The sequence below is a fragment of the Peromyscus leucopus genome, chromosome 4 (assembly GCF_004664715.2).
Source record: "Peromyscus leucopus breed LL Stock chromosome 4, UCI_PerLeu_2.1, whole genome shotgun sequence".
NCBI classification, from domain to species: Eukaryota; Metazoa; Chordata; class Mammalia; order Rodentia; family Cricetidae; genus Peromyscus; species Peromyscus leucopus.
In genome coordinates, this window is record NC_051066.1 from 128,546,623 (window position 1) to 128,572,510 (window position 25,888).

The following is a 25,888-nucleotide window of genomic DNA, read 5'->3' on the forward strand; positions in this document are numbered from 1 at the left end:
AATGAAAAGATGGCTGCTATTTATTGGAGGTGCTGGGCACTTATGTGTGCTTAAAATGAACATTTACAGATGAGGAAGTGGAAGTTTACTAAGGTGAATTCACTTGTTCAAGATTCCACAGACACAAAATGAGGAGGTAGAGTTGAAACCCAGGTATGTTTGACTGCAGAGCCTGTCAAGATCTCAGCTGTCCAGACAGAGCCAGGCCTGGGGATGAGTCTTTGCGACGGTGGTATCAGTGCAGACCTCCCAGCAATGATGAGCCACAAGCATCACTCGGCAGCCCACTCTTTTGCTCTCTGTCCTAAGCATCAGGGATAGAGTCTGGGGCCAAGAGTAGGTGGGAAGTGTAAGTCTTCTTTAAAATGTCCAGCATGAGGCAGGGCAGCCAGACAAAAGCCAGACACCCATACTGAAAAGAGCATCAAACAGGAAGGAAAAGTACATGGGGTAGAAGGAGAGCTGAGGGAAGCCCTGAGCCACTGTGACGGAGAAAGAGTAGATGCTGAGAGAGAGGCTCAATGGTTAGGAGCATTGGCTACTCTTCCATAAATTCAATTCCCAGCTCCCATATGGCAGCTTACAACCATCTTTAAGTCCAGTTTCAAGAGGTCTATATCCTCTTCTGGCCTCCATGGGCACTTTAGACATACATGGTGCACACATACAGGCAGACAAGAAAGCTCATTCACATAAAGCAAGTAGATAAATAAATAAAAAAATAAAATAAATAAATAAATTTCATTGGAAAAAAAAACAAGGAGTGAATGATGAGGTTTTCTTAGTCTAAGAGACTGGATTTAAATGAACCTTTACTAGTATTAGACCTTTATAACTGAAAGGAAAAATGTGGTCTCAAGACCCCCAAGGCCAAGTTCTCAGCACAAAGGAGATTTATTTGCCCGAGGGATGGAGGGGAGGGGTAAGGGACAAAGACAGGGGAGAGAGAGAACAGGAGAAGGGGAAGGGAACCAGGGAAAGGGGGCAGAGTTACTGTCCCTGGAGGGACAAAGAACTCCCTCTGGACAGAAAGGAGATAGACATGGCACATGAGAAGATGGCAGTTTATAAAGGTACAAGGGGAAATCCTGTGTTGGCATGAGGTGTTTAAATTTAATTGAGCATGTTAATTAGGTGAGCCAAAGTGAGCTTTTGATTGCTGGATTTCAATGCTTTGATAGCTGGACCTCGGTAGTTTGCCTCAGGAGGAGGAAGTGGCCAAATAAAGGAATAGACCTTGGGGGCCAGCTTCAGGAACGCAAGCAATCTAATGGTTTTTAGCATAGCAGAGGGATTTGGGGAGAAGGGCAAGGCCTACCAGAGCCACATGCTCCAGTGGGCTAGTGTCCCTTCAACCATGTACAAGGCCCTGGGCTCCATTCCTAGCATAAACAACAACAAAACACATACCCTTCAAAAGAACTTCACATTTCCCACGCAGTACTATTGTGGGGATTAAAACTGACAGTGCACCTACATTATCCTGCATATTGTAGGACTCAATATCAAAACAGTATTTACAATGTCATCAGTATATTAATTACAGATGGGTCATTCCTAGAGACCCTCTGATGGTCAAGAGATGACTTGAAGCTTCCCATTGCGACAGAGCTTTGGATGCAGAAACTGACAGAATCCTAACTAGATTTGGAAACTTCCCATGGGGGAAGACTGGCAGCTTAGCATGACCATCATGGGCTATAGAGGACATATGTGGGCTTCTCCTGGGAACTCCAAAGATCCTAGCTATATGTTCATGTGGATAGCTACCCTCTCAAAGCCCAATTCCTCATCAGTATGAGACTCCATGGCCAAGTGTTATTCCTCCTGATAGTACAGAGCACATTTTAAAGAGTGTTGTGGGTATTGGCCAGGCATGATGATACACAAGTTTAATCCCAGCAATCAAGAGGCAGAGGCAAGGCAGTGGTGGTGCATGCCTGTGGTGGTATTGTGTTCCCCAAAATATTGTGTACTCTAATAAATTTATCTGGTGTCAGAGAACAGACAGCCACTAAATACAAAGGCTAGAAAATGGTGGCACTCACACCTTTAATCCTGGCATTCCAGAGATAGAAATCCCTCTGGATCTCTGAGTTCAAGGCCACATTGGAAACAGCCAAGCATGGTGACATGCCTTTAATCCCAGAAAGCCAACCTTTAATCCCAGAGAGTGATGGTAGAAAGCAGAAAGGTATATAAGGCGTGAGGACCAGAAACTAGAAGCATTTTGGCCTGGTTAAGCATTTGGCCTGGTTAAGCTTTCAGGCTATGGAGCAATACAGTTCAGCTGAGATTCATTCTGGATGAGGACTCAGAGGCTTCCAACCTGAGGAAACAGGACCAGCTAAGGAATTGGCAAGGTGAGATAGCTGTGGCTTATTCTGTCTCTCTGACCTTCCAGTATTCACCCCAATAACTGGCCTCAGGTTTGATTTTATTAGTAAGAACTTTTAAGATTCGTGCTACACATGCCTTTAAACCTAGTACTTGGGAGGCAGAGGCAGGCAGGTCTCAGTGAGCTCAAGGCTAGCCTGGTCTACACAGAAAATTCCAGGACAGCGAGGGCTACATAGAAAAACCCTGTCTCAAAAAACCAAAAAAGAGACAGAGGCAGGCAGATCTCTGTGAGTTTGAAGCCAGCCTTGTCTACATAGTGAGTTAGAGGCCAGTCAAGGTTATATAGTAAGACCATCTCAGAACGGATGGACGGACAGACGGACGGACAGACAGCTAGATAGATGAATAAATGGACTGCAGGTGCCAGCCTGGTGGCCCATGTCTTTAATCCCAGCACTTGAGAGGCAGAGGCAGAAGGATGTCTATTGAGTTTGAGGCTGTCTATTGAACCTGGTCTACATAATGAATTCAGGCCAGCCAAGGTTACATAGTGAGACCTTGTCAACCAACCCCCCGCCACTCTCCAAGAAAAAAATTAAAAAGTGGGGGTGTTATATTAGAATTAGCCTGGGTTTAATCTTAACTCCCCACCACTTAACTAGCTAGGCCAGTAACCCTGGCACACTATTTATTCCTTCTGCCTTCTAGTTTTCACATTTCTGCTAGGTGGTTGAGGTCCAACTGATAAAGTGTTGTAGTGGGCATGCAGCAAGTTTCCCTCAACACAGGAAAATATTTTGTATCCCTGGTACTACAAGACAGTAATAAATGTGCAGTACCAACCTCTGGGGAGGATGAGTGTGCAGAGGAAAAGATGCTGTGAACTGGAGTCACTGCTGTAGACAAGGCTGGAAACACCTCCTTAAAAAAAAAATCACCTCTCGGGGCTGGAGGTGACTAGTAGTTAAGAGTGTTTGAGCTTTGTTTCCAGCACCTTCATCCAGTAGCTTACAATGGTTTTATGGGACAGGGTTTCTCAGTGCAGCTTTGGCTGTCCTGGAACTCACTCTGTAGACCAGGCTGGACTCAAGCTCAGAAATCCACCTGCCTCTGCCTCCCAAGTGCTGGATTAAAGGCGTGCACCACCACTGCCTGACTGCTTACAATCATCTAAAACTCTAGTTCCAGGGAATTTGATGCCATCTTCTAGCCTCTGTGGGCACCTGAACATACATAGGTGGCATACATTCAGACATATACTTACACATATACAAAAATAACTAAAAACAATCGCCTTTTCAAGATATTGTATTACTAGTGGTTTTTCAAGACAGAACTTCTCTGTACAGCCCTGGCTCTCCTGGAACTAGCTCTGTAGACCAGGCTGCAGAGACTTACCTTGCTTGGACTCCCAAGTGCTGGATTTAAAGGTATGTGCCAACAATTCTACTTGTAATTTATTCACTATAGCCGTACTATATTCACAGATGGTCCAATTGAGTGTCATAATCATAGAGGGTGATGGGGAATGCCAAGCATGGAACTACATACCTGTAACCCTAGCACTGGGCAGGTGGAGACAGAGGCATCACCTGAGTTCAGGAGTTTGAGGTCAGCCTGGATAACACAGCAAGACTCTCATCTCAAAAAACTAAACAATACAGAAATTAATAGCACTATTGACCTATAAATGCTAACCATTTTTTCCATCTGTCGAGGGGTAACACACAGTATTAAATAAGACCTTATCTAGATGGGTTTAGTTATAGAAATGAAAAGTATTCTCTAAGTAACAAAAACAAAACAGTGACAAAAATGAACCCATCACTGAGGTTCTACAACTATTAATTCGGTGCCAACCTGATGCCATCTGTTCTTCAGCCACTCTCTACTCCTGTAGTATTGTGGAGCAAATCCCAGATGCAGTTCAGTATGTTTCTAACAAGCAAGGAGCATTCAAGATAAATTTTATGTTTAAAAATTGAACTTTTCCCCCAACCAAAATATTGGAAAACCTTTAAAAGTGATCAAAACTCTTTCCCAGAGAGGATAGCTTGGTTCAGTATGAGAGGAATGCAGTATATGTAATAAGCACTAAGTATGACTCAAGTCATAAATGATTTATATTTGTAGCCAGTTAAAAGCCACTGAAATAAATGTATTCCACCAACAAAAGCGCTAAAGTGAGAGAAAGAGTGTGTTAGTTCCAGATTTATCGAGGACTTCAATGTGGAAAACAAAGCTTTGAAACCTTTAGATGAGGGCTGTCAAGGAGGCTAGTGGGGTAAAGGCACTCTGGGCCGAGGCATAGGACCCGTATGGTGAAAAGAAAGAACAGACTCCTGAAAACTGTCCTCTGACCTCAACATGTGTGCATGTGCACACAGAAAGACAACAGACAGACACACACCCATAAAAAATCAATTTAATTTAAAAAGTTAAGAAATATTCTAGGGGACCAGAGAAATGGCGCAGCAGTTAAAAGGACTGTCTGCTCTTGCAGAGGACCCGGGTTCAATTCCCAGAGCACACATGGCAGCTCACAACTGTCTGTAAGTCTAGTGCCAGGGGATCAGATGCCCTCACCCAGACACTGGCAAAACACCAATGCATATAAAAATAAATCACTAAAAAAAAAATATTTTAGAAGAAAATATAGACAATGCCTTAGGGATCACAAGTTAAGAAAGGAGAGAAAGCCTACTGAGATATAAATGTTATAAATGACAAAGGATTTAATTCCATTAAAAGACTGTGTGGTTAGCTGGGCAGTAGTGTCCCATGCCTTTAATCCTAGCATTTGAGAGACAGTGGCCAGCCTGGTCTACAGAGTGAGTTCTAGGACAGGCAGAGAAACTCTGTCTGGAAAAACCAAAAGAAAAAAAGAAGAAGAGGAAGAGGAGGAGAAGGAGGAGGATATTATACAGAGAAAAAAAGAAAAATCAGAAACAAAATTATAACATGAATAGATAATTTTTAAAAAACATTTATTTATTATATATACAGTGTACTGCCTATATGTATCCCTTCAGGCCAGAAGAGGGAACTAGATCTCATTCTAGATGGTTGTGAGCCACCATGTAGTTGCTGGGAATTGAACTCAGGACCAATGGAAGAGCAGTCAGTGCTCTTTAACCCTGAGCCATCTCTCCAGCCTGAGCAGATAAAATATTAACGTTCAGGATACTATAAGGAACCCTACAAATCCTTAGGAAGAAGCTAGCTCAGTGGAAGTGGACAAAGATTCCACAGGTACTTTACAAAGAGGAAACATGAATGGCTGGACACAGAAGAAACCTCTTAGCCCCACTTGTAATCTGAAAAATGCAAATTAAAACCACAGAATACCCAACAGATCCATAAAAATGTAAAAGTCTGACCAGACCAAGATTAGTGAAGATTCACAGGATAGCATCTGTGTAAACTCACGTAAACCCATGAAAACAATCCGGCATTACCTTCCCATCAAGGATTCCACATCATTCCTGAGTATGCACTGAAAATGAGGTCCAAGGACCTGCAGCAGCAGCAGCAGCAGCAGCAGAAAGCGACAGCTACTCAGGGCTCCAATTCAGACATGCACAATCAAACTCTGAGGAGGAGGAGCCCAGCACATGACTTGTACAAACCCTTCAGGTGACTCTGATAGGCTAAAGTTTGGGAACTGCTGCCTGGAGAAACTTTTGAATGTGTATGCAAACAAGTGCAGGACACATACGTGTGCATGCTCAGGACAGTCTTGTTTGAAATAGTGAAAACAAGGAACCCAGCAGCCAAATAACCACTAACACAACACTGGACATATACCTTGAGACCTAACCACACAAAATGAGATGAAAAGAGGATGCCGAGCTGGGAAAGTTGCTTATGCAGTTCCAGCACCCAAGGGGCTGAGGAAGGAGGACTGTCGTGAGTTCGGGGCCAGACTGGACTAAAGAGTAAGACCCTGTCTCTTAAAAAATTCTTCTAAAAATAAAACAAAAACAACCTCCCAAAAGAAAAATGGATAAAATACAGCTCTACATGTAACAGGGATGGATCTCAATGCTGAATGCAAACAGCTAACCTCATGGGAACACACACATCTAAATAAAGCTTAAAGGAGAGTCTATATTGTTTGGGGATATATACTTAAGTTCAGGAACTACCACTTCAAATATGTTGCCTGAGCATGCTGATTACCTCAAACTTAGGAGGGCATTTGGGGAAACAGAAATAAAAGAGTGCAGGAGGACTCTCTACCTTCACTCATGACCTAAAGGCAGACCCTGCAAAAGGAAAAGGACTGTCATAAACCTGCTCCCTACTCCCTAGCAGTCTCACAACCAGGAAAAACTGAACTAAGAAGAGCTGGCCACCACACAGTCCAGACACACCTTATCACAGGCTCCTCTCTTTTCTGTCATGGGAGCCTCAGGTACCTACACCTTCTCCTATGTCTCTAGATCTCACTGGATGTTGGGTATTCCCTTTCTTTCATGCCATGCATGCTCCTGTATATGCAATGAACTTGTAGAAGCCACATACCACCTCACTTGTTAGTCTGCCCACTGTGGTTTAGCTCACAGACTCAATTATAGGACCCCCAGAGGATAAAGGGGGCTTTTCCTTCCCCTATATATCCATGCAAAACAAAGCCCAACTGTGACTGGGAAAGAGTACAGAGGACGCTATGGTACTCTTGAATGTTAGAATTTGCTTTTCACATTTACTTACTTTGTGTATGCGGGCATGCATTTGTGTGTGTGTGTGTGTGTGTGTGTGTGTGTGTGTGTGTGTGTGTGTGTGTACATGTGCAAGTTAGAGAGCTCATGCACTTGAACTCTGTTACAACCATCGAGGTCCGAGAACAAGCTGCAGGAGTCAGTCCTCTTCCACCTTGTGGTTTACAGAGTTGGGAGGCGGTTGTCAGGCTTGGTCGGTAAGTGCCACCCGAGACATCTCTTCAGCCTGTATTCATTCTCTCTCTCTCTTTCCAGTTTTTCCCCTCTGAGAGAGGGTCTCACTGTGTAGCTCCTGTAGATCCTGGAACTCATTCCATATCCTGATTTGGTTTTGGTTTTGGTTTTTTTTGAGACAGAGTTTCTCTGTGTAGCCCTGGCTGTCCTGGAATTCTCTCTATAGACCTCGAATTCACAGAGATTCACCTGCCTTTGCCTCCTGAGTGCTATTAAAGGTGTGCACCACCACCTGGACATATTCTGATTTGTTGTTGTTTTTGTTTTTTGAGACAGGGTTTCTCTGTGTAGCTTTGCGCCTTTCCTGGAACTCACTCTGTAGCCCAGGCTGGCCTCGAACTCACAGAGATCGCCTGCCTCTGCCTCTGAGTGCTGGAATTAAGGCGTGCGCCACCATCGCCCAGCAATGTTCTTATTTTTTTATTTTTTTAAAGCTGGGTAAAGAGTTTACACATATTTCTTATTCTTAAAACTATACATGCCGGGCAGTGGTGGTGCAAAGCTACACAGAGAAACCCTGTCTCAAAAAAGCCAAAAAACAAACAAACAACAACAAAAAAAAACCCCAAACACTATACATTATGCTACATACTATATAATACTATGCATTAAACTATACAATACTATGCATTAGTTATTTTTGGTTGCCAGGAAAGTGGCTCATACCATACAAATTCCAGCACTTGGAAGTTTGAAGCAGGAGGACTGCCCCAAGTTCAAGACCAGCGGGAGCTACATAGTAAATTCCAAGCCAACCTGAGCTACAGAATGACACTCTGTCTCAAAAGACTAAAAACAAGTAATTTTCTGCTGTATATATAATACACTTATTTTACAAAACAACCCCAGTGTATGGGACCACTGCAACAAATAAATACTCCAGGGCAGAACTGCAACCTAACTGACGAGATGTGTGGTACCTGAAGGGTTAAGTGAGCTTCTCTGCTGGAGGATGGGAGGGCTAGCAGCTGGGCCACAGTGGGAGTTCCTGGCTCCAGCTGGCTTCAGCCTGGATCAAGCTCCACGCCCAGGAACTGGCACCTGGGGGAGGGGTCTGGACAGGTGGTACCTATAGTCCCTGGTGCCCTGGTCCATGTGAAGGGCTGGATCCAATCAGACGTGGGCCTCCAGGTTGTTAGAGCTCTTCCAGCTGCTAAGAAGTTTGCGGGTGGCAGCCCGGAGGTGGTGAGAAGGGGAAGAGAGCATCGGTGGCAAGGTGGGGGTGGAGAAGGAAGTGGGTGGGCTGGACGCAGATACCAGGGGAGGCTGCTGGGATTATCACCTGCTGAGAGTGAGATTAGGTTTCTTGGGAAGGGCTCCTCCAGCTAATGCTCCCTTGAAAGCTGTCTCCCAGTGGCTTTTCTCTGCTGGACAGATGGTGTCTGAGCTGTCCCTTGGAGGGTGGGCTTCTGAGGGAACTGCTGGAGGTGGGGTGGAGCCCGTGGCTTTCTCTTCAGAAGCCTGTTAAGCCTTGGGACTGACTCCCTGCCTTCCAACAACTGCAGTCTGGGCTGCTCTGATTCCGAGTCAGGCAGTGCCCGAGTCCGTCTCAGGATTTACTCCCATTTAGTTGTTACAGCCCCCAACCGTTTACAGCTCAAAGGCAAGTCTTACACTGGAGTGGCTCTACAGAGGACTTGGCTGCAGGTTACTTCTCAGGCTCAAATGCCACACACTCCTTGCCTCTCTGATATTAACATATTTGAAGCCTTTCTTGGACTTGCTGTTTCTTCTATTTCAATATTCTTTCTCCTAATACTTTCATGGATCACATCTCATTCAATCAGGCCCAAAGTAACCGTATCAGAGGCCTTCCTGATTACCCTAGCTACAATAGAAATCATTCCCTTTTCCCTTGATTTATTTATTTTTCCTGTGGTCCTAAATACTACCTGACATATTAATGTACTTAGAATCCTTCTCTTTTTCTAGAACATGTCAGTTGAATGACAGAGAATGTTCACACTATTTGCTCAACCTCTAGCTCAATGCCTGACATACAGCAGGAACTCTGTATTTGTTAATGAACAAATGAATGAATGACCAACATGGCTCAGGAAATGACTCACTTTAGAGAGGAAGGCTGCCTAAATACCCTTGGCTTTTTCTTAACCCTGTGACCTTCGGTAGCACAAAAGCAGCGGTTAAGTTAATGTCCTTCCCTGTTACAAAATGTCCTGAATACATACCATCGTCACTGTGTCATCAACTTGTGCTTGCAGGCATGGAATGTGTGCACACAGGCACATGGGGGTTGGAACACAGGACTGCTTCTAAGAGAGGGGATGAGCGTGGGCACTTAGAGACCAGGATCAGTGAACTCTAGGGCCCTTATCTTGTCATTGCTGCCCTGCCAAGGTCCTTTATACTACACACACTTTGACTTTTATCTTCATGAATAGAGTCATTGGATAGTTGAGTGGGCTGATACACACTTGTAATCACAGCATTCAGGAAGCTGAGGCAGGATGACTTAGTTCAAGGCCAGCCTGGACTATACCAGGATGGGGGTGGGAGTGGAAAGAAAGCGGAAGATTTTGAGCCAAGGACTACCAGCTTGACCTAAAGATTCCAAAGGCTCACATTTGCTGTGTGAAGGGACTAGGGAAGAGCAGGTAGACCATGGAGGATGTAGTTTCCTTGACTATGTGAAGAAGGGAATGAGCAATAGCTACTGGATTCCTAGCCTTTGGCTTCGCTATTTCCAATGCAGAAAGCACAGCCCAGGCTTCTATTCAGTTGTCCCCTAAATTATGGCACCTTGTCTGTTCTGCCAACACCCTGGTGAAGTGGGTGTCTAACAGAATCCACATATTACAGAGAAGAAATCTGAGGCTCTAAGACACAAAGTCACTTGTTAAAGATTATACAACAAATCATCAAGAACCCTGACATCAAAAGCTGGCAAGGACGCGGTGAGAGAGGAACCCTTATTTACTGATGGTGGGCATGCAAACTAATACAGCCATTATGGAAGTCATAGGAGCTACCATATGATCCAGCCATCCTACTTGTGAGCATCTGTCCAAAGGACTCCACATCCTACCATGGAGATCCCTGTGTATCCAGTCCCTGCTGCTCTACTCACAGTAACAAGAAAATGTTCCGGGTGGTGGTGGCACACACCTTTAATCCCAGCACTCGGAGGCAGAGGCAGGTGGATCTCTGTGAGTTCAAGGCTAGCCTGGTCTCCAGAGAGAGAGCCAGGACAGGCACCAAAACTACACAGAAACCCTGTCTCAAAAAACCAAAAAAAAAAAAAGAAAAGAAATGGAACCAGCTTATACGTCCATCAACAGAAGAAGAATGGATAATGAAAATGTGGGGTGTGTATACACAATACATACACAATACATACATACACACACACACACACACACACACACACACACACACACACACACGTAAATAAATATATGTCAGGTCCCAAGGAAACCCAGAACAAGGCTCACTTAGTACCTGTGGCTCCTCTATGCACTTCTCACCCTGCCCCCCTACCCTAAACATCTCCAGCCCTCTCTTCCCTTCCCCCAGCTTCTCATTCCTATATAGACCATATACTGTAGGTCCTTAGCTCTTGGCTCCTGGTCCCCTCTTCTGCCCCTCTCTTCTCTTCCTCTCTTAACAACCCCCCACTCACAGTCCAATTTACTCTGGACTCTTCTAGATACCTCTGGCTGTACTCCCCCTCCCACACAGAGTATATATACACACAATGGAATTTTATTCAGCCATAAAGAAAAATGAAATTATGAACTTTGCAAGGAAATGGATGAATCCGGAAGTTATAAATATTAAAGTGACACAAACTCAGAAAGACAAAACCCCACTCATAAATGGATGCTAGCCTATACAACTGTGTATGTGTGTAAATAGGTGTAAATGTGGGTCAAGTCTAAAAACTAGAAAGACCAGGAGAAAATAAATAGTAGATGACCAGAAAGAAGAGTGGTAGGCAAAAGAACACATGGGACATGGGGGGGGGGAAGACTAGGAAAGTTAAAGATGAGGGAAGGAGAATCTACTAAAACACACTGTTCGAGATGCCATAATGTGTGCTAATACTGTGTGCTAATTTTAAAAATAAGAAACACAAAGAAAAAGTTACACACCAGATCACCAGCCTCTAGCCTCCAAAGGTGCTCTATTTCTACCTGAATAGACTACACCAATCTCCAGTCCAACCAGGCTCCAAAGTCCAGTTCCAAGCCAACCTATCCCCAAAGCCTCACCCAAGCTTATCCAAGTGGCCTGCCCCCTGTGGAGAACATATCAAAGAGACTACCACCCAGTGAATCCAGTTGCCCAAGCCTCCTGCCTGGGCCGCTCCAGTAGCAGGGACTCTAGTCTGTTACTGTACCCAGTTCTAAATGCCCTTTTTCTTTTTTTTGGTTTTTCGAAACAGGGTTTCTCTTCGTAGTTTTGGTGTCTATCCGGGATCTCTCTCTGTAGACCAGGCTGGCCTCGAACTCACAGAGATCAGCCTGCCTCTGCCTCCCGAGTGCTGGGATCTCTCTCTAGCTCTACCCTTCTTTCTTTTTGAATACTATTTTTCTTTTTGGTCATTGGACCAAGAGGGAGCCCTAACATGACATGGTGGTGATGCTCCACTCTGAAGTATTCAACTTTGTTTGCTTGTTTGAATTCTCCTAATCAGACTCTAAAAGCCTTAAATTCGAAATTCAAATCCATGAATAGATTTTGTTTGCTCATCTATCACAGGGCTAAATAAAGGCAGAAAAGAAAACCTTCTTGAAACTCCTCCTGTCCTCAAAAACAGCTTTCTCACTGAAATGAACCTTTTAAGCCAGGCATGGTGACACACACCTTGAATTCCAGCCCAGGATGCTGTGAGTTTGAAGCCAATCAGGGCTACAAAGTGAGACTGTCTAGAGGAGGAGAAGGAAGGAAATGCACCTTTTAGCAATTTTGTTATATTTATTTATTTTTGGTTGTTAGAGACAGGGTTTCTCTGTGTAGCCCTGGCGGTCCTAAAACTCTGTCTGTAGACCAGGCTAGCCTCAAACTCACAGAGATCTGCTTGCCTCTGCCTCCCAAGTGCTGAGATTAAAGGCGTGCACCACCACTGCCCAGATTGTTTTATTTTATAAACAGGGTCTTATTAGGAACTTGGGAGGCAGAGGTAGGTGGATCACTTTGAATTTGAGGCCAGCCTGGTCTACACAGTGAGTTCCAGGACAGTAAGGGCTACATAGAGAGACCCTGTTTTTTTTTTTTTTTTTAAATTAGTAACAAAAAATACATAATAGGGCCAGGCACGGTGGCCCAAACCTTGAATCCTAGCACTTGAGAGGCAAAGACAGGTGGATATCTGAGAGTTCAAGGCCAGCCTGGTCTACACATCGAGTTCCAGGAAAGCCAGGGCTATATAGGGAGACCATGTCTGAAACAAAAACAAAAACAAAAACAAAAATGTGGTCTTACTATTCAGCTCTGGCTGTTCTGAAACTTGTTATGTAGTCCAGAATAGCCTGGAACTCAAGAGATCCACCTCCCTCTGCCTGTCAAGCATCGCCACCACACCTGGCCTACCTTTTAGCTCTTTTTGTTTGTTTTTGAGACATGGTTTCTCTGTGTAGCCCTGGCTGTCCTGGAATTCAGACTAGTCTTGAACTCAGAAATTTGCCTGCCTCTGCCTCCCAAGTGCTAGGATTAAAGGCGTGCGCCACCACCACCTGGCCCTTTTTTAGCTCCTAAACAGTGAGCACTGTGATTTCTAGCCATGACCCCGTAGACAGGTGGAACTCCCATGCCCTAACTTAATTCTTGCAAAGCAGGAAGGGGAATGACTTTCAGTTCCCGTAAAGTCTACAGCAACAGCTGATTCAGCTAGATGATGTCACCTTCACAGACCTCCTGACAAGCAGCTGAGAGGGTAAAGCAGGAAATCAGAGGATACCGAATGGCTAAGTTCAAACAGGCCTCTGGCAAAGGCCTGCTGCAATAAGCCAAAACTCTGCAGCAATCCCCCTGCAGACATACTTTCTCAGCTGGCAGAGCAGTATGCATCCTTCAAGACTCGAATTCCAAGGTGCTTCCCCAACCCTCCTTCTGCATATTCTGAAACACACACAGAATGAAGGCTGGCTTTGGAGCAGACCTATCTGGGTCCAAATCTAGGTTTTGTCTTATACAAGCTGAGGACCTTAAGCATGTAATTTCATCTCTCTGGGCCTCTATTTCCTCACTGCAAGGAAAGTAGGGCCACTTACTACTCAAGTATATGCTTATAACCCCAGTGCTGTGGAAGCAGAGACAGGTGGATGCTTACTTGGAGCCTGTTGGCTGGACAGCCTAGCCTACTTGGGAGAGCTAAGGACAAATGACAAAACCTGTCTCAAAGGAGACATTTGTTTTGTCTTTTGACTTTCATAGGCATGCATGGGCATACACACAATAATGCATATACACACTAAAAAAGAAGATATACATGGCAAAAAGAATAAATGCAAATTACTGAGTATAGCACTTGATATTTAATAGGCATTCAAAATGTAGGCTGACTGGGCTGTAGTGGCTCACACCTTTAGTCCCAGCACAGGCATAGGTAGGTAGATGTGAGTTCGAAGACAGCCTAGCCTGGTCTACAAGTTCCAGGAGATTCTAGACTACACAGAGAAACCCAGTCTTCAAAAACAAAACAAGCAAACCAACAAAAAGGTTGAAAGAACACTACTAGTTCTTAGTAGCTTTAGCTCTGTTGCGGTTTTGAGACAGGGTCTTGTGTCATCCAGGCTGGCTTCTAACTCATTATGTAGCTGAGGATGCTGCTGCCTCCAACTCCCAAGAACTGAGATTATAAAGCATGTGGTCACTACACCTCATAGTGAACTTAGGTTCTAAAAAGCCACTCTGGCTGCAGTGTTGAGGCAGGTGTGGTTTTTCTATGGTCTTGATCTCTCTCTCTCTCTCTAAACACATGGTTTCTCTGTGTAACAGCCCTGGCTGTTCTAGAACTCGCTCTGTAGACCAGGTTGGCCTCAATCTCAGAGATCCATCCTCTCAAGTGCTGGGATGTGCACCACCACCGCTCTGTCGATCTTAATCAGAGCTCTGATGTGAGTAGAAGTTTCTGGATTCTGGTGTACAGTTATCTGAGTACCTGCTGGGATTAACAGTGTGTGCCATGAGTGCTTCATCTCCTCCTGTTCTCCTATCCTTCTAAGACTCTCAGAAACTGGACAAGAAAGATAAGAAAAAACTCCAGAAGGACTGGGGAGACAGGAGTGATTTCTGCCCTGGTCAAAGGGTAAGGAATCTTCAGTACCTTGCTCTGTAGGTACAGGGAGTGGCCTATTCAGGGAAGGGTGAGAATCCTAGCTCAGGAAACATCCCTAAGTCACCTGTATTGTTTCTGCCTCCTGTGTGGTAGTTTCTGCCAATGACACAAAGCTCTGGAATGCAACCCCCCTCAACACATGGACAGGCAGACACACACACACACACACACACACACACACACACACACACACACACACACACACGGGCCCACTCCCACTTGAGCACTGTGCCCTTCACAGAGGCAGAGCTGTATTTTGCAGTCCTCCCAGGATCTGGTTCAGAGCTAGTCTACAGGAAATGGTCGATAAAGAGCTCCTGATTGATTAATGAAGAGGGAATATTCTCCGCCATTAAGCAAATATTAATGAGTACTATGAGTACTATGTTGGTCTCTGGGGATCTGAGGTGATTAGGATGGGTTTCCAGTTTTTTTTCTGAGTTCAGAATCAGCAGACAGAACAAAATCAAAGAGCTCAGTGCTGGATACAACAGCTACAGCAGCAACATTTGCTAGCAGCCCCCCCCCCCCCACCAAAGGGCTTCTGAGACAGACTGCTTGGGTTCAAAGAAGGACTTTACATCTTCCTAGCTACATTTCTGTGATCAGGTGCTTTCTTTCTCCTCTATAAAATAAAATCAAAAGAGTAATTCATGGTTTGAGATTTTTGTTTGTTTGTTTTGGATGTGTTTTCTGTTTGTTTGGTTTTTGAGATAGTGTCTCATGACCTCAGTTCAATCCCTAGCACTCATGTGAAAAACTAGGTGCGGTGGCATGCACCTGTAAAAATATTACTTGAGTGATGGAGACAGGCAGGTCCCTGGGGTTCAATGGCCAGCTGTTTAGACTAAGCATCAAGAGACCATGCTTCAAAAGAAATAAACAAATAAATAAGTAAAGTGGCTGGGTGGTGGTGGCAAACACCTTTAATCTGGAGGCAGGAGCAGGAGGCAGAGGCAGGCGGTGGATCTCTGTAAGTTTGAGGCCAACCTGGTCTACAAAATGAGTTCCAAGACAGCCAGAGATACATCGTGAGACCCTCTCTCCAAAAGCCAAAAAGTACTTGCACACAAGTCTGACAACCCCTGTTTGATCCCCCAAATACACACAAAGATAGGAGAACTGACTTCATAAAGCTGTCCTCTGGTCTCCACACACTTGCTGTGGCACACTTGTCTAAACACACACAGCACACACACAATAATGATGCTGATAATTATGATGATGAAATGAAACAAGTAAAATAAAAACTTAGCAAAGTACCACAAACGACAGAGGCCACACAAAGGGAAATCTGGTCATCAAGTTATTTTTCCTGGACTCTCCAAGGCAGGTACTGAGAAGCCCAAAGAAGTGGCTTCCCTGCAGGGCTCTGAAAGGGTTAGGTGTCAACTGCAGCCTTTGCTCTGGCCTTCCACATACTTCTCCTATTGAGGCTCACAGTACTAACATTGAACCCTATCTTCTACCACCAAATCAGACCCAGAAAGTGCTCCAGGTGCAGTCCACCTGCATGGACAAGCAGGCAGGGTGGACTCTGTCTGGCCCTCTACGCCTTTCAGTTTCACCACCCAGCCACCATCCTGAGGCCTTTTATCTGCACCTGCTGCTTGGCCCAGTCCCAGGAGACCCAAAACCCTAGACCTGGGCTTCATCCCTGGCCCTGTCCCAAAGGGTTATTACTGAGTGACTCTTAAGACTACCCTAGCATGGTACCTCCGACTCAGGGTTCCATCTGAATGAGGGACCGTGAGTAAAAGGAAGAAATGGGTAGAACAAGAGGTGGCTATTCTTGTTCTGAATCAGAGGTGAGTGTTGGATGAGGCGTTCTGTGCCCTGGGTTTTTTATGTAAGTGGCACTGACCTGGACTGAGTCAAAGCTCCTACTAGTACCCTAGCTGGGCAGGCAAGGACATCCTGGGGTTAGGAGCCAATACTCATTTCTACTTCCCATTTGAGTCACACTCAACAGGCTGAGCTGACCTGGTAATTTCAAGGTGAAGCTAAATCAGTGACTGACCAGCCATACAGTGAAGGAAATTGTAAAGACCTAGAATTCGGTGAGCTTATTCTCTGTACTAGGCAGTATATAGGGCACTCTACATATACCAGCCATCCTTAGGAATGTCTGCTAAGCTGGCCATTTGATACTTAACCGATGAGTGGTAGGCCCAATGGTAGCTGGTAAGAATGAATAGATGATCCTGTGCTCAATAAACTCAGAGCTTCTTAGTTGCCCCCCATACACACCCTGGTGAAACAAACCTGTCTAGAAAGAACTATTTCCTTTTTATAGATGTCTAGGCTTACAGAAGTAAGCTTGTCCAAACTCACGAAAACAGGGAAATGTTAAGTTAAGGTTTCTTCCTTTCTATCTTTCTTTCTTTTTTTTTTTAAATGTTTGCTGTTTCAGCGGATGAATGAATGATACCACTACGGCTGTGCCCTTAGTCAAGGAGGAGCAACAAGACCAAACATTTATAGTTTTCAAAGTGCTTTTTCACTTATCACCTCCTTGGGCCTCCCTGCTAGCCCAGGAGGGAGGCAAAGTGACTGTTATCTTCCTTCAACATGAGGCGACAGGCAGAGCTCAGGCAAGAGGCTTATAGTCATTGAACAAACAAGAAAAGTTCCACAGTACCCACAGCACATCATATAGTTTAGGTATACAGATATGGAAGCACCCACTGTGTGCTAGGCATGCTCCTATACACTTTAAGGGTTCAACTCCTACGTCTTCTTCATCAAATATGGAGGGGTCTTCCATCTTGGAAAACCACGGCAAAGATTAGAGAAAACACACCGCACTGCCAAATGCCTAGTCAACAACATGGCTGACGTCACGCTGTGTACAAGTTGACTTGAGGCCCTGGTGGGGGAGGTGGGGATAAGCTTGTGAGCCGAAGTCCTCGATTTCCTAACTCTTGGGCCAAAGGCTAGCCACATCTTCTGTAGCCCAAACAGTGGCTCTCAGAAAGCTTCTTTAACCTTGGTACTCAGGAGGCAGAGACAGGAAGATCTCTAGGAGTTTGAGGCCAGTCTGATCTATACGCTGAGTTCTAGGCCAGTCAGGGCTAAATAGGGCAACCTCCACCCCCATCCCCCCCCAAAAAAAAGGTAGCTCCAACAACAATCCCAGCAACTTGATTATCTGTAATAGCAATGGGATAATAGTAATAGCAGCAGCTGTCATAGTGAGTGAGTAGTTACTGTATGCCAGACTGCATGCATCTTAACAGAGCTTTCAAGCTCAGCAGAGTGTTTCCAGAAAAGCACTGTAAGTTATTATCTTCTTGCTGTTTCTTGAATCATTTATTTGTTATGTATTTTGCATATGGGGCAATGGGATGGGGGCAGCATGCCTGTGGAGACAGAGAACAACTTGGGGGAGAAGCTTCTTCTCTCTTTCTACCACATGGGTTCTGGGGACTGAATTCATGTCCTTAGGATTTGTGGCACATGCCTCCACCCACTGAGCCACCTCCCCTCTCCTTTTCTTTTTCCGACAGGTCTTCCTCTACGGTGCAGGCTAGCCTCGACAGCACTCTTCTTGCCTTAGCCTCCCAAGTGCTGGGGTTACAGTAGGAGTTACTACGCCCAGCTACTATACCCAGCTCATCATTACTTATTTGTTGTTAGTTTGAGACAGGGCTAGGCTCATTTAGAACTCCTTATACAGTCAGAGAGAACTCCGAACCTCTAATGCTCCTGAGTACTGAGTTTCAGGTCAGCGTCACAAAGCCTTGTTAAATGCAGTGCCAGGGGTCAAACCCAAGGCTTCCTTCCCGTGGACTAGGCAAACACTCTACCAAGTGAGTTACACTTCCAACCCCGCTGCCTAACTCTTCAACAGCGATATCCATCTTCTCCCAGGGAGGTACTGGCAAGGCAAGGAGCATAAATACCAGGGCCAGCTGCTACCAGAAAGAGTGGAGGCCTCCAGAGACCCCAGAACCTTTTTCACCCATCCAGTTGTGGTCTCAACCATTTTCCACAGGTTTTGAAACAGGGTCTCCTTGGGGCCCAGCTGGTCCTGAACTCACAGTCCTGACACAGCCTCCCAGTAGCTAGTTTTATCATCCTGAGAGAAGAGGAGATGATTTATGCTCAAGGCAACAGAGTTTCTTCCTTTTTGTCCCTCAAGGAGTTCGTAGCTTCTCCTGGGCATCCACCACCGTCGTCGTCGCCTGGAGAGAAGTGGAAGGGGTGGGCTGGACAGACTTTTCCCTGGGCTTGGCAGTAGGCACAGCAAGGAAGAAGCCTTGTTGACTGGCTCCTCTCTTGGGCTACAAGCCTCTGCATGTGACAAGGTGTATGTCCTTCACATGGAACTGCTTTGGGGAATGCCAGTGTACCTTTTGACCCAAGAAGCCTCAAGGATGAGAGACTGACACAGTCCCAAACTATAAACTAAGCTAACTATTTCTAAGCATTGTAACTAGGTCATCAGGTTCTTGTAGAAGCCAGCTGTGGCTAGGGGAGGAGGAGGAGGGAAGTTTTGAAGCCTACCAAGATCCCTACTTCCCCTCAGGCCCCACCCTCCTCGAAATCTGCACCTGCTCTCAAGCTGACCCCTTCCTCTGGTTGGCCCAGCTGTCCTTGCTCCCAGGGTCCCTCTCCGCCTCCGAGGTGGGAAGGGCCTCTTTAGTGGAGGACACCTTATTGTCACCCAAGACCTTCAGAGGAGCAAAAGGAATAGCCGCCTCTCTGCAGGGTAGTTTTGCTCTACCAGGGCAGCAAGAAAGCTGGGTCTCTTTGGGACTGGCGGGGTACCTCACTGGCACAGTCACAGCAGGTGGCAGGAGACAGGTGATGTTTACCCTACAAAGGCTAGAGTTGCCAAAAGGCTTCAATCAATCCTTTGAATCTGCACCTGGCTTTGAGCCCCAAATAACAAGCAGGGCAGCCTACCTGCTCTGCACGTCCCAGGTGCCTTCGACTCTTCCCTCCTGCAGCTCCGCCTGCTGAGTCCCAGCTGGCAAGGGATTCTTTCTCCCAGGGGTTACTGGAGACTTGCCTATACCCCCTGGTGCTCTGGGCTTCTCTCCTCTGAGCCCGGCACTACCATCAGCTCCCCCATCCCTGTGCCTGCATCAGTCTTGCTTCCTTCTGCCTGACCAGCTTTACTGCCAACCCAGATCTTCTTCAGCAGAAGCCATAACGATAGCTCCTCATCTCCAGTGAATCACATGCACCCTTCAGATCCGGCTGGCTGGGTCTCATCCATCTAGCCTGTCCCAGCCACATTCCTCTCACCTATTGAAAACTTTCACCGGGCTGGGCGTGGTAGTGCAAGCCTATAACCCCAGCTACTGGGGAGTGTGTCACAGGAGGACTGAGTTCAGGATCAGCTGTGCTCTACAGAGACCCTGTTTCAAAACAGGCAGAAAGGTTGGACTCTAGACTGAAGGAAGAACACTTGCACAGCATGCCTAAGAACACTACTCCCAGCATCCAGGAGTAGGAAGGAGCAAAGAAGCCTTCAAGTTCCACATCTTCTTAACAGGTGATAGCACCTAAAACTGACTGAGTCTACCGTGTGTCAGACAGACAGCTACATGGTCTACACGACACAGTCAGTCTCTCAACAAATACTGGCCAAATGGCACCTAATTCCAAATATTCGTTCGGCTAGATGCTGGTAATAAAGGAACACTTTCCAGTCAAAGGCCGTATACTCTGGGAGCTTAAGTTTCTCTGAATTAGACAGTAAACTTGTAAACATGGGTGGCCTCTGGGGAGGCCTGAAACATGGAAACCTCAATGATAAACCCCGAGTCCTAATCAGACCTGAGGCAGGCAGAGTGACTCCCAACAGAGGGAAAACATGGAGCCTTGGAAGAAGAGACTCATTACCGTTATCTTCATTTTACAGATGAGGAAATGGAGACCTCAGCATACAAAGCTACACCGCCGAGAGAAAGCTGTGGTTACTTAAGCCCCCAGTGACTGCCCCATTCTGACCCTTTGCACTGGGGTGCTGAAGAGTCTAGACTGGCAAGCCAGCTGGCCTGGGGCCAGGTGGAAGGTGACGATGCAGACTGAGGGTGGAGGCCTCTGGGCCAAGTAATCTAATGGGTTGTGATGGTAGAAGTGGGACCATCTGGCAGAGGCCCAGGCCACCTGTAGGTTGTAATCAGTGGTATGGGCTCTTCCACTTTGAGTCCACGCCACAGATTTGGCACAAGCCATTCACCAAGTGTTTGGGGCCTACTTCTGATTCAGCTGTGTCTGCTTCCTCGGGGACTGACACTGTAGTACCGCATCTAGTAGTAACAACCCTCATGTTCACTGAACAGACCCTAGCCAATCCCCTGCCGAAGCCTGGGCACTGTGCCAGGTACTCGGGAGAAAATAAACCAGTCCAGGTCTGCAGAAGAAGCAACAGCACAGTGGCAGAAGGCGAGATTCCGGCACGAGGCGTACTGCGAGACTGCGCTCTGCCTCTTAGAAGATGTGTGACTGCGGAGGTCTCCGAGTCCTGGACGGACCCTCTTCCCCCCGGAGGGAGCAGTGGTGGAGACCAAAGAAGACCATTATGTCAAGGGCATAAACACACACCTGGCACACAGCAAGCTGGCACTCCACACACAACACCTGTTATTATTCCTCACAACACTCAGGCATTCACTCTCATTTATGCCTTGCGACTCTGGTAAGGTTGGCATTATCCTCTCAGGTTTATGGATTTGAGAATTGGAAGTTGCTTCACATGTGAGTTGAGAGTTTTGTCTACAGGTTTGTTAAGAGATTAATAAATACTGTTTTAGCTTGGCTCTGACATATCCCTGAAAAGCTTCCGTGTTAGCCAGGCACAGTGACATATGAATGTAATCCCAGTACTTTCAGGCAGGAGGAGGACTGCAGGAAGTTCCAGGTTAGCCTGGGCTACATAGTGAAACTGTCTCAAAGCAAAAAGGACCCCCCCCCCAAATCTCATGTGTTAAAGACTTGGTCCCTAACATGACAGTGTTCAGAAGCAGAATCCTCTGGAAGGTGACTGGATCACGAGGGCTGGACGATAATGAGTTCACTGACTGGGATCAAACCATTTTATTCAGAGACTTGAAGCGAGGGAGGGGCTAAAGAGGTCTGCTCAAGCTGACATCCTTGGCAGGGCAGATCTCTGACCTCTTCTCATCACTAAAGAGCAGATTCAGAATTTTTGTTTGTTTTATCTTGTTTTGTTTTTCAAGACAGTTTCTCTGTGTAGCCCTGGCTATCCTGGATCTCACCCTGTAGCCCAGGCTGTCCTGGAACTCACAGAGATCCTCCTGCTTCTGCCTCCCTTGAGTGCTCAGATTAAAGGCGTGCGCCACCACCGTCCTGCTTGGCTCAGACTCCTAATTTAATGGGCTACTGGGCAATGGGAAAACGCTGGAGGGAAGTAAATCACTGGGGCACCCAGGGATGGGTGCATTCTTTTCCTAGGGCCCCTTCTCACACCTCTTGCTTCCTTGTTGCCATGAGGTGAGCAACTCTGCTTCACCATTTGTGGGCCATGAGTAGAAAGCTCTGAAACAGTAAGCTAAAATAACCTTTCCATCCTTTAAACTGTGTCTAGACTCGAGTACTCTGTCCCAGCAACAGAAAACTACCACCTAACTACGGTAAGCCCTGCCTGCCTTCTCTGGGAGCTGAGAGGACAGACAGATGATCACATAGACTAATGTGAGGGGCAAGAAGGACACTAGGCAGTTCCATGGTGTCAGTCATTGAGACAGACCCACAGGAACCATGTAGTCTCACTCACCACCACAGCCATGGTGTCCCCATCTAAGGCATTCATTAGCATTTATTGATCGAACTAAACAAATCCAGTTTAGATGAGGCAGGTAACACTAGTAACACTAGGGGAAAAGCCAGACATAAGAGCAGGGCATGGTGAGGCATGCCTGTAATCCCAGGAAGTGGAGGAAGGAGGATCAGGAGTTCAAGGTCCTCAACAACAGAGTGAATTTGAGGCCAGCCTGGGACACATGAGACTCTCAAAAAGCCACCTGTCCCCAAAACAAACTCCAGACCAAATGGGACTCTAGGCCTGACAGGCACTGCACTCTTTAATTTCCTCCCTAGAAATAAGACTGAAAGCATGCATCTTACCTGGAAATGCGAACACAAAGGTTTGGTACATTAGAAAACACAGTCGTGTACATAGAAGGAATTGTCCCTAAACTGCAGACTGCTTTGGTGGTGCAGTTTTAGAAACTAAACACTCTGAACTGGAATCCCAGCTCCTCCCAGGCCAGTACTGGGAGGCCGCAGCAACACCATTTTTCTCTCAGCCTTGGTTTTCTTGACTATAAAATGAAGATGCCACCTACTTTGTAGGCTGTTTGAAGAATGAGAACAACCAACCTACGCTTTAGTAAGGCAGATCTAGTGCCGAGTCCTGACTCTGTGCTGTACGCCCCTTCAGAACCCAGCCAAGCCTCCCTCCCAGGCTTTGCCCAGCACTAACTGTGCCACTCCAAACAAGCTGTTTTACTCCTGTGCCTCAGTTGTGAAAAGGGCTAATAATAGTGCCTACTTCACCGAGTGTTGCTGTGAGAATGGAATCAATTAGTACTTGTAGCGCACACTGAACAATGCCTGGCAGAGAGTAAGCATTCAATAAATGTTAGGTGCTATTAATAGCAATGTTAACAATAATATTAATCACCAAGCGGAATAAGAGGGAGGGGCTTAGTTCTGGGCCATGGGTATCCCATGGAATAATTCCACAGAAGGGCCTGGACATCTGCCTGTAAGCAAGCTGTCAGCCTGTAGGAGACACTTCTGTGAAAAGAGCATGAGGCTGGGCTCCTAAGGCCCAGTCCCACTGACCAGGGGCCAGCCTCTGGGGAGGCGAGTCAGGTTCCTCAGAAGGGACACAGTGTTCCCAGTGGTTGTGTTCCAGGCGCTGCCTGCCTCTGACTTGGGGAACAAAGGCACATGTGTGTGGCCAGGGTGGAGGGAGGGGAATGTTTCCCTTTCAAGAGTTGGAACAAAGGATCTGAGGCATAGTTGAGTGCATTCCAATCTCCTCCCAGGCCAGCTCCCATTCCTCAGATGACTATTCAAAAAGGTTCGTAACCTTCCAGCTTCCTCCTGAAAGGTGACTTGGGAAGGGGCAGCAAACTCTGTCACTCCACCCTGTCATCAATCTCCAAAAGACAGGATTTTAAATGCAGAACTGTGGCTACCTGTCTTAGGACTCTGTCCTATTCCCAAGTGGGTAGGAACCCCTGGGAGAAGTCAGTTCACGGCTAACCCAGGGCACTCCAAGTGACAGCTTTAATGCCCCTCTGGGGGAGTGTAGTAACCGACAGAGCCAAGGAGACAAGGCAGGAGTTCTTCGGACTGACCCCCACAGCCTAGCATCAGTGACAGAACTACCAGAAAGGCATCCCCAGTCCTAAGTGGATGATGGCAGGTTGGAGGGAGAGACTTGGAGAAGGGGGAGGGAATGAGAGCAGAGAGAGAGTGAGTGAAAGAGGGAAGGGAGAGGCATGGGGAGGGGGCAGCCCGGGCATGCCTCTTGGGACATTACTTTCCAGTTTCCACACTCTACAGCAGGAATCTGGCTGCTGGGCCGGGACAGGAAGTAGTCTATGGAAGTCATTGGAATGGCATTTCCTGAAGAGCAGGAGAAAAAGTTCTAGTTCCGAGGGGAACTCTGCTCGCTACCCAGAGAACTCCGGAGCTTAGAGCCAGTGTAGGCCTGGCCTGGGACTCACTGGGGATAAAACCAAGCAGCACAAGGTCCCAAAGGTGGCTTCTCTCTATGAAAACAGTGACTGAAGGAGCCCAAGCACCATGACAGCACTGCCTGGACGACTGTCACCATTCTGAGCACTTTAGGCCAAGAACTGCCTTTCTGACCTTTCCAACAAGCCCAGGTCACATAGCAGGTGACCAGCGAAGCTGCTACATCTCTGAGCCTGCCTGCTCCTGTGACATGGAGATGGCACTGTCTCGATCACCAATCTGCATGGCTAAAGGTATCACAAAGACAAGAAAGTACTTTTTTTGAAAGCTGGAATATGCTCGTCAGTATGCACGGAGCCTTCATCTTGTGGGGCCAATGACAAATTACCCTGTGATGGTATTGTGTCCTGGACAGGAAAGAGTCAGCCTAAATGAATTTTGTTGTGGAATAGCATTCTTGGTGAAATCTGCCATAGGGTTGAAGGCCTTTGAGAATCCTAGGATGTCAATTTCAAGATCCCACCATAAGGGAGAAACTGAAGTCTGGGGCTAAAGTGATTTGGTGACAGAGCTAAGAGAGTATGTCTGGATCCTTACCCTAAGACCATGGAGATCTTGGATCACCAGGGCACAGACACACTAGAGCTCGTACTGTGACAGAAGGCTGCTGTGCGAATGTGCTCATTATGGGTGACTATAAAGAAAAGGGAGAATGGATGGGTTTTTTTTGTTGTTGTTGTTTTTTGTTTTTTTGTTTTTGAGACAGGGTTTCTCTGTGTAGCTTTGTGGCTTTCCTGGAACTCACTCTGTATAGCTCAGGCTGGCCTTGAACTCACAGAGATCCGCCTGCCTCTGCCTCCCTGAGTGCTGGGATTAAAGGTGTGTGCCACCACTGCCCGGCTGAGAATGGATGCTCTGAGAATGAGCCAAGCATTCCATGGTACAGATAAGAAATATTACATCAACATGGCATCAGGCCCACCACATCCCAAGCATACTTTAACGTTTTATCACTGTACTCAAGATTCAGGAAGACCAAAAGAGATTGGGTGAGTTAGGATTTTAATTCAGACAAGCTGCAGTTTTTCAGACAGAAACAGAATAGAGGAAGGCCATTTGTAAAGTGTATTTAGAGAGAAGTATTTCTGAAAAAGAGTTAGGACATTTATTTAGACATGGGCTCACTTTATAGCCCAGGCTGGCCTCAAACCCAAAACAATCTTTCTGCCTCAACCTCCCAAACACTAGGATTATAGCCATGCACCCTCACACCCAGCCTAACAGTTTATTCAGCCCTCACTCTATCTAGACTCTCCAAAGAGTCCCCCCCCCCAAAAAAAAAGGCTTCCAGTGTGGGTAGGATGGACCAGTGAATACACCATGTGCAAAGATGGTCTTCTCTTGAGTCTCCAGAGTCTCCTTCTCTCTACAGCCACTTAAAGCCAAGATGCCTTTTCATCTGCCAGTGGCACCAGCTTCTTCTCAAGGTGAAGGAAGACCTGCTTCCACCCTTACAGAATTCTGATCATTACCTCCTTGCTCCAAATTCCTCTTGGCTTCTCTCTCATTCCAAGCCAAAGCCTCAACCTGCCTTGTAATA

The 25,888-nt window shown here is 46.4% G+C and overlaps 1 protein-coding gene across 9 annotated transcripts in view; it reads right to left on the reverse strand.

The window, feature by feature from the left end:
- The window catches only part of Bcl2l1 (BCL2 like 1), a 53,241-nt gene that overhangs the window by 18,727 nt on the left and 8,626 nt on the right, over positions 1–25,888 (reverse strand). The window lies entirely within an intron of this gene.